We start from the raw sequence: 9,099 nt of genomic DNA, 5'->3' as shown, positions 1-9,099 counted from the left end.
GCCTAGCACTGAGAAAACCTTGCAGTTTCACACTATAAGCAAAGGATGGTGTAAAGGACATTAGGAGTTAAGAAGCTCAGGTGTTTGCTGTTATCTATGCAACGTGTCATAGGTGGCATCTGGAGAGGAATCAAACATAGACCAAAGGATGAAATAATTTTTCTACATTACAGGAAGAATTTTATTATCTTAGAATTTTAAACGGTATGTATTTGTACATATTATACTGGAAAACGTTCCTATTACACTATCATCTTTCTAATGCCTAAAAACACAGCATAAGGTCAATAGTTGTGATACAGACCAAGCTCAAGTAGGATCACTGCAGGTGGCCATTTTTCCTTGTATTAAATGCCACATCGTACAAGAAATATTCTGATAAATAAAGATGCTTAGAGACAAAAAAAAATTAAAAAAAAAAAGAGATTCCCAAGACCACATCTGTCTAGTTGCTGCTTGTTACCACTACACTATTACCAAAAATCACCTGTCACACCATATCTACTTTTTAAAGAGAACATAGCTGTTACTTTACATCTGCTAAAGTGTTTCTGACCTACAGTTCTCACAATCTTAGCACCTTCCCATATTCATTCTGCTTGAAGTGCAGCATTAGTATCTCCATGGGAATAACAACAACCTCAGTAACATATATTATAAATGAGCTCTTTACCATTACTTCTAAGTTTTAAAGAAAGAACACGTTCTACAAGACTTTTATTTAAAATATTTGCATAAAAACAACCTTGAAGTGAGGAGCAGGCTGGATGAAAGGCAGAGAAACTCCACAAACTGTCAGGAGTATGAGGCAAAGGGAACACCTTGTAATGCTTTGATTTCTAATTAGAATGCAAGATGCTTGAGGCAAATAGTGTATCTAAGCTGTATAAAAGTGTGCTGTTACTGTTCTTCCACTGCAAGACCCCCTTGCCTTAGCAGAAGACAGAAAATCATTGCAAAATGGTTAATGCCTCAGTGTCTAGGTAACTATCCTTTGGGAAACAAGAAATTATTTATACCAAAATACAGGCAACAGATACAACTAGAGTATTTTTATCTTCTGGTTTCCAAGGAGACAAGTGACCTCTTTATGTTTCTCCTAACAAGGGTATCAAAGTCATAGCATAGCAAGTAAAGCCACAACAACCACAAGACAGTAGCTCAATGCTATAGAGACAATCAGCTCCTCAAAACTCAAGTTAGTCTGAAGCACAATAACTTCGGTAGTTTGTTTACCAATACAGATTCACTACTGGTGTCAGTTCACAAGCTTCCTTTTAACAGCATTCGCTGTAACAGATATTGCCAATCTTTATTTTAAAGAAGGGAAAATACTGGAAAGAAAGGCCGCTCCAATACGGAAGCACGGATTGGATGCTACAACTAACAAAAAATAACTTTAGTACACATGCGGTAAAACTTCCTGTGATCTGAAATGCATCTTTTCACAGTCCATCAGCAATTATTTGAAGTGAACATTCATGTTGTATCAGCAATTCTCTATTTTAGTCTTCCAGAATCTCAGGAGGATTCTACTTTCTTCCTCAGCCAAGCTCAGGAAATCTACTGCAGCTCACAGTACATATAATCATATTTTCAATGCCCTCCTAATCTACAAAAAGCAGATTTGTTTTGGTAAAGTACACAGTTAAAGAGATCCTCTGTCTCCCCCCACTTCCCTATCAAGTATCATTCCCAAGTTTACTACAGACTAGCTAGAAACTGAGTTAGTTTTTTCTTTGAGAAACTGTTTCAAGTTTCTCCAGTTAAAGTTTACCATCCATTCCCAGTCATCTGCACATGCTTTGACTTCCTTATGCCCCTTACCTTCATTTCTGATGACTTTCTTCCACGTATTCATTTCAGACAGAATTTTACAATGATCTAGAGATGTTGAAGCTCCAGGACTCTGGTGTGCTGCTGTGAGAAAACAGCATGAAAATAGCAAGCCTGAGGTAAGTTAGTACTGATTTCAGCTTGCCTTAATCTATCTCAGCTGACAGTAATTAAAGGAAACCAAGAAATCATCAAATATATGAAACCCCTAGATACCAGTTCTACTTTGTAACTGTGCAGTAGATAAACAGGTTCTTTGTGGTGTTTCCAAGATTAGCTTTAGAGCCCTGTAGTACTTGTGTGGTAGGACTTGGAAAGTGGCTTTAAGAGATTCACAACTGTTGGTGGTAAATCCCTGCATCCTCAGCATATATCTGAGCATAGGCTAAGCAGAAAAATCAGGAAATGTGTGAGAAAAAGGAGACAGAAGAAAAAAAAAAAGGCTGGAAGAGACAGTTACTTTGGACCAGACTAATGAAGCATTTGAGAATATAAATGTGTGAAGGTGTTTTGAATGTGATCCTGAGAGACAGAGCCCATGATTCTGAGGAAAAGAAGAAGTGAGAGAAGCTGAACAACAACAAGAGAGCTGTAGGTCAAACTCACAGATGCATTAAATCAAGTGCAAGGCTAACAAACACAGGAGAAAGAACTCAGCATGTAATGCCAGAGTCAGGGGTTGCAGTCTAAACCAGATTGCTGAAAAGACACAAACAGCAATCAGAAACATAAAAAACAAGACCCAGAAAAATGCAAGTCCAGGACTTTCCCCATAAGGCACATAAGAAATGCAAAAACCCCAAACACATTCAATATCTGTTTTGCTTAGTCTTCAACAGCAGACTAAGAGATCAGACATTAAGCACAATTGGTAATGAGAGAAAACAGAATCGAGAAAAGAGTGTTTATTTAAAGAATTGTTTATAAAAAGCACACCACACAAAACCTCAGCACACGCAATGATAAAGATATCAAAAAAAAAAGATATCCAGTTACTCTGTTCCCCTTGATCTGGCCATTGACAAAACAGACAAGAGAAAGTAACAGAAAGAAAACCACATTGAAGTCAGCTAGTGAACACTTACAGTGCCTCTACCATTGAGAACGGCTTTGATCCACTATGAACTCAACAGCAGAATTGTCACTCAGGTTCTTCTACTCACCACCTACTTGGATCATACATTTCCCAGTATTCATGATGTTTTAGACAGCCAGCTGCTATCAGACTTCCTTTCACTACAGAACTCCACATTTATACACCCTGTTGTTGACATATACATACTGCTGTACCCTATTCTAGCTCTTGACAGTCAAGCATGTCTTACACTTATTTGATTTGTAATCCTCTCCTTTCCAATTGTTTGCATCAAGGATTGTCTTTCACTTCATATAGGACAGACAAACAGAGTCACTACACACGAAAATTTATTTTTAGAGAAAAAGTGCTGAAGTTACCACTTTTGTTTCCCTATCCTCAAGGCTCTCTGCAAATTTATACAGCTCATCCATAGAGGATTTCCCTGCTACTCTGAGCTCTCTCACTACACAGGTAGAAAGGAAAATGGAGTAAATCAGAAAGCAAATGTTGAGTGTTCACAGTCCTATGCTCACTCTTAATTCTCCTTGGAAGCACAGCCTCACCTAATTATGAGATCGTTAGCACTCACAGGTGTATGGTACAACATGACACAGGTGTGCAGCATCACTACAGAAACAACAGGAGAAACAGGATTGCTGCACTGATATCTCTGTAACAGAGCATTTCCCAGAATTCCTGTACTGATAAGCATTTGATGATACAGAAGGTTACAAAAATAGGCAGATAGACCACACTAGATAAGAAGAGATGTGACACATACTGACACATACATTTTGGGGTACAAGTCTTAACAGCACAGCCAGCAGAAAGCCCAAGGCAAAATGGTATTTTATTAAGGTAAATCACATAGCATGGAGCAAGGCTAAGCAAAGTTATCAATCCTTTTCATCTCATAAAAAATAAAAAGAAGACTACTGCATACAGTTTAAAGAAAGGTCAGACTAGTACAAACCTTAGCCATGGAATTCTCACTAGAACTGCTGCTTTTACAAAAGGCTCTTCTTTTTCCTACTGATAGGCAACAAAGGATCTGTCTGTGTTCAAAATTCTTCAAACTAAAAGCATGGTAACAGATTCAAAACCACAAGTATGCCATAAAGCTATAAATCAAAAAGCTGTATTATAATTTGGCTAAGAGTGAGGGTTTTTTCTTTACTATAATCAAAGCTCTTTAAGTCCATGCCCTTTATGATTTACCAATAAACAGGCAACATATATTTGCAGTTGGATGTCAATCTCAGCCCCAGGGAAGTAAAGGACTTTCGTTACCTGAAGTAAACTGTATTATGGAATCTGCTAAATTCTCTCTAATTTATGCCAGGACAGCACAGGGTCCCTGTAGCAGGCAGTCTTCCAGGGATTATTCACAGCTGCTAGGTGCAACTCCTTAGCTTAACATCACTGAAACTACATCACCTTCAGCCACCCGCCTGGGATCTTCGAAGGCAGCAGGATGCTGGCAAGGCCGTAGCACTCAGAACATCTGTAGTGCTCCAGAAAACTGAGGTATTGCCAGTCTGTTATGCTTCTCCTTATCCCCTTTAGAAAGGAGTTAACTCTTTTGTCATCTTTTTAAAGTTGACAAAACCCACATGTATGCAGTTAGCCTAGTGTGATCTCGTTCGGTCTGAAAATTCAAGATCTGAAAACTGATGTCCCATTACAGAAGTTGTATTAACAAACTGTGTTTATAGTTTAATTCTGATCTGGGTTTTCTGCTCCCAATCTATTCTGTGGGCATTAGCATTCCCAGCTAAATTCTACCATTCACAGCTAGGATACTGCACTTAAATCACAGCAAGTCCGTTGCAAAATTAGTAATCTTAGTTTTTTGCAAGAGGGAATATATTTTATAATTATACTTCACCATCAAAAGGGTTAAATATTTTAAAAATTCTACCATTCAAATAGTTGAAGAAACATACTTGAACAGCTGTCTAGAAACATCCCTTCTTGAGAAATACTTTTGAATGCATCAGTGAAAATGTGCTTAGACTGAATTTAATCTATATGAAAAATGATGGTATGTGTACAGCTTTTTTAATAAGCTCACGTGTCCACTGAGGGAGGCGGCACTACATACACATATGCTGGTTCACTTGGATGAAAGCCAGATTTTTAAGAGATCAGCTGCCATGTAGAGATCATAGCAGGTTGACATATTTTTCAAGAGACCATAGCACACCAAGTATTCCCTGTGCTCCTCCTAGAGAGGAGTTGCTTTGAAAAATCCAGCCCCAAGGGAAGGAGTGGGTGGAGGGTTTGAGCCTTTTTCCTTATGCTCTGAAAATGTAATGTAACTGCACAGAGATGGGCTAAGGACAAAAAATATATTTATTTTTATTAGTCCTGTTAGTGTATGTGATAGCTTTCTGTAAGAGATAGTAATCTCTAAGCATAACTATGTATACGTATACTGAGTTGTTTATATAAATACATTTCTGCATGCTTTTCAATTAAAATTTTAGTTATGATTTGTAATGCTTAGTTATACACTCAATTTATTTATTTACCAAAGTAAACACAGTGTAAAAAGTAACAGTTATATATCGCTAGGCTAGACAGTCAAAGAGAAGGTTTGATTTCCAGAAAACATAATAAACTACTAAATTCAGTACTCCACACACAGCTGCCTCAAGATTAGGAAGAAGACAGAAGCAGCTGGACTGATTCGTACTAAGGTTACAGATCAGCACAGGAGGGGCTGTAAACTTAGAATTATTATTGGATTAATCCTCTATTATGAGCAAAAATTACTTGGCTGGCTATATAGAGAATCAGATTGGTATCACTGGGCTGTTTATTACTTGGAATAAGGCTCAGGCCAAACTATGAACAGGGATGAGGAAAGCAAGGGTTAAAGACCTAAGATGACGATTGATGCTAGCAAAGATGAATGAGAAAAAAGCTATGTTTTGTATAGGAATTTGGAGTATGTTCAATCTAGACTCATTGCTGCAGCTGGACATCTTCCAGAGAACAATATTCCAAAATGTAACTCTACTTCCAGTTCCAACCTGAGTAAGAGATATAGCTTTCTTCCATCCGATACATTTATGGTAAAAGCACAAGTTAATGATTTATAATTTAAATGGGAAGTACGAGTCATATGGCCAGGGATATATTCAGGGATGAGGGGGAAAAAATCTTTAGCACTAGATCTTTTAAAGAGTTTCTTGCATGGGAAGAGAAATAACAGCTCAGCAGTCATGGCTCAGATTGTAGTTAGTGACTGCTCAAGAAAGGAGAGTCTATGAAGCTGAGGTGGGCACTAGATCACTGGAGGCAAGCGAGACTACAGGTAAAAGGTTCATAAGAGTGTATTAATAAGGTTAGAAGCTTTACCAGACATAAGACTTTTAACTGCCTCATTTTAGCCCTGTAGATCTTCAAAAACCCTGCGCACATTTCACCTTCTCCCAAATCTTGCAAACTGGACTGGATCTTCCTCTCCTGTCCATAGCACTCTCGTCAGATTCAGTGCTACCTTCAGATCTGCAGATGCTCCCAAAATGAGACTTGGAGGAAGTAGGGCTAAATGAGCTGTCACTCCAGTATAAGGCAAGTAGTAATTAGCCTTACGACTACATTTAGAGTTAGCTTTCAGGAAAGTAAAGAAGCAGGAGTGAGATGAATGCTGTGGGTTGGGAGCCTTCAGGGTGACATGAGGACTGAGGGACAGAGATGTAAACTGGCTGCAAGGTACGTCAAGTCCCACTGCATTGCTGAAGATGGGATTTAGGCTAAAGACGGAGCTTGAAAAAGGAGAGCATATGCAGCTGAGTGATAGATCTTGACATGCTCACACAGCTAAAACAAGAGCTTGAAGAAACAGGAAGAAATGTGATGTCGCTCCTCCTAAAGCAGGTATGAGACTCATGTACAGGGCTGGGACTGGTCAGGAAAAGAGAAATTCTAGAGGTGAAACTAGTCATGGATTGTGAACAATTTAAAAAGAAGACATATGGAAGAAGCTGTAAAGGAGTTACTACTCCTGCTAAAGCAGCTGGCAACAATCCAGAGGAGAGGTTAGGCTGGTATAAAGCTGGGAATGGATAGTTGGAAAGGTGAAATTAACAGTGGCTCTTGAAAAGCTCACAGGGATAAAACAAGGGCTGGAGGAAGCAGAGGGTATTGAGCTACCACTCTTTTTAAGATGGATACCAGTTTATGCTAAGGATAAGATTGGATTTAGAGTAGGATTAAATCTTGCAAAATGAGAGTCGACACTTCTCAAGTGCTAAGCAAGGCATAAGGCCAGTGCAGTTAGCATTTGCCCAACAGCATAGGCTCTGCCTTCTCAAAGATCAGGTAGACTAGGAAAGGTCTAAAGACCTGGCAGAAACATCTGCCATGGAAGACTGAAACTTTAGACTCAAGTAATGCTATACACAAATACCATAAGAAAAAAATTCAGTGCTTCAAAAAGCAAGAAATCATCAATAACCTTCAATGAAGTGCTCTTGCTTTTACCATTTAACAATCACCTTAATACACCTTAAGTAGTGTAGATTGTAGAAAAAACCTTGGCTTCAGATTTCGAATACTACCTCTCTATAATTTGAAAGCATCTCTTGAAAGGCAGACTTTGTGAGGTTGAAATAGTTACAGATTTGTGCTAAGAAGGAAGAAGGGCAAGTTTTGCCTTAGAAGGGAGAAAACTCAACTGCATCCTCTCTTGCAACAGCTCTGAACCATTTTTCCATCTAGGTAGACAACACTGCCAAAAGATAGCTGGTATTAAGATCTGCAGGTGGTTACACAATACATGAGAAATGCCTGAAATCTCAGGATTCTGCAAAATCATGAAGATGACTGATGAATGCATTTGTTCGTGTAGTGACTGAAGTGTAAATTAGCTTTAATTTGGCTAAAATCAGGTTAATGGTTATATCCCTCGTGATTTAGTAAAGTTAACAGTAAGAAAACATAGTATAAAGACCCAGCTGTTCTCTGGAAATACATTATGGACCTTTTTTTTTTTACTTCCTAGTGAGAAAAAAAAATCGCAACATTTCTAGAAACTTATATCTCAGCAAGAAAATTTCTGTTCTTATTAGTGGCAAAAAATAGGAGTTAAAGAATATCCTTTAAAAGTGCACATTAATAAGTCCTTCAGAATCCATTCGATTTCCACATACAGAAGCAGATAGACAGATTACAATTCCCATTCTAAAGTTCCACTCCTTTATCTGACCCCAAATGAGGATATTACAGTATTGTGATGTTTCAGTCTTTACTCTTGGCATTTACAGTTCTTCTGATGATCTACCCACCTTCTCCTTCCCCAAGCCTCTAAGTACCAGTGTTCACATCGGTTTATAATCCAGTATACCGGAGTGTAGTTATATACATTTCTTTTTCGTTTCATAACAATTTCTTTCATACTTCCAATGCTCTTAAAGTTTTTCCTCTGCATGGCGTTTTCTTGCCCCGCACACTCTCTGTTCTTACTGATTTATTCAGAGTTGATGCTCAGCATCTTTCAGAACATAATCTTATTTTATAGACATAGACTCTAACACTTCCTTAGGGCTTGTCTGATTATTGCTGTGTCTCCAAGGCTTCCTTAGTTGAGATGAACATACTTCCTTCAGTGTTAGGTCTCATGCCCACATTTTGATTACGGCCATCACAGTTTTGCACACGCAGTCCTCAAAAAGTCAATGATGTGGCACCACTGAGTCTCTCCTGCAGTAATCAGCAGGTAGGATGGATGGAGCTGTGACAATAACTGAAGGAGAAGCAGCTTGTCACTCCGTTCATCCCACGATACAGAACAACAACTGAATCTGCTGAGCTGGATGTTAACGGGAATTAGCCCTTCAGCACCTTCTGAAGGAGACTACAATTCTCACAGTTTAACTATACTTCCAGTTGTCTTATCTGTGCCCTAAGTAGAACTGTTTCACCCCAGATAGCCCAGGCGCTTGAGTTCAGGTCGCCCTGACTTTAGGCACTTCTCCCATTTTTGCAAATACAACTTTTTTCCAAACAGCCAGAATACGATTTTTCCAAACCTCTATTCATTAAGCTGGTTTGGACCATGCTGGGGGATATGAGAGATGGCATTCAAAGAATAAATTCCGATGCTAAGGGAAGGATTGTGCATACCTGAGATGGAGAAGCACACTTTGGGGAAGAAGACCTATACTGCATAATCT

Source organism: Caloenas nicobarica, chromosome 5 (genome assembly GCF_036013445.1).
Source record: "Caloenas nicobarica isolate bCalNic1 chromosome 5, bCalNic1.hap1, whole genome shotgun sequence".
Taxonomy (NCBI): Eukaryota; Metazoa; Chordata; class Aves; order Columbiformes; family Columbidae; genus Caloenas; species Caloenas nicobarica.
The sequence above is the reverse complement of the archived record's forward strand: the minus strand, read 5'-3'. Positions refer to the sequence as shown.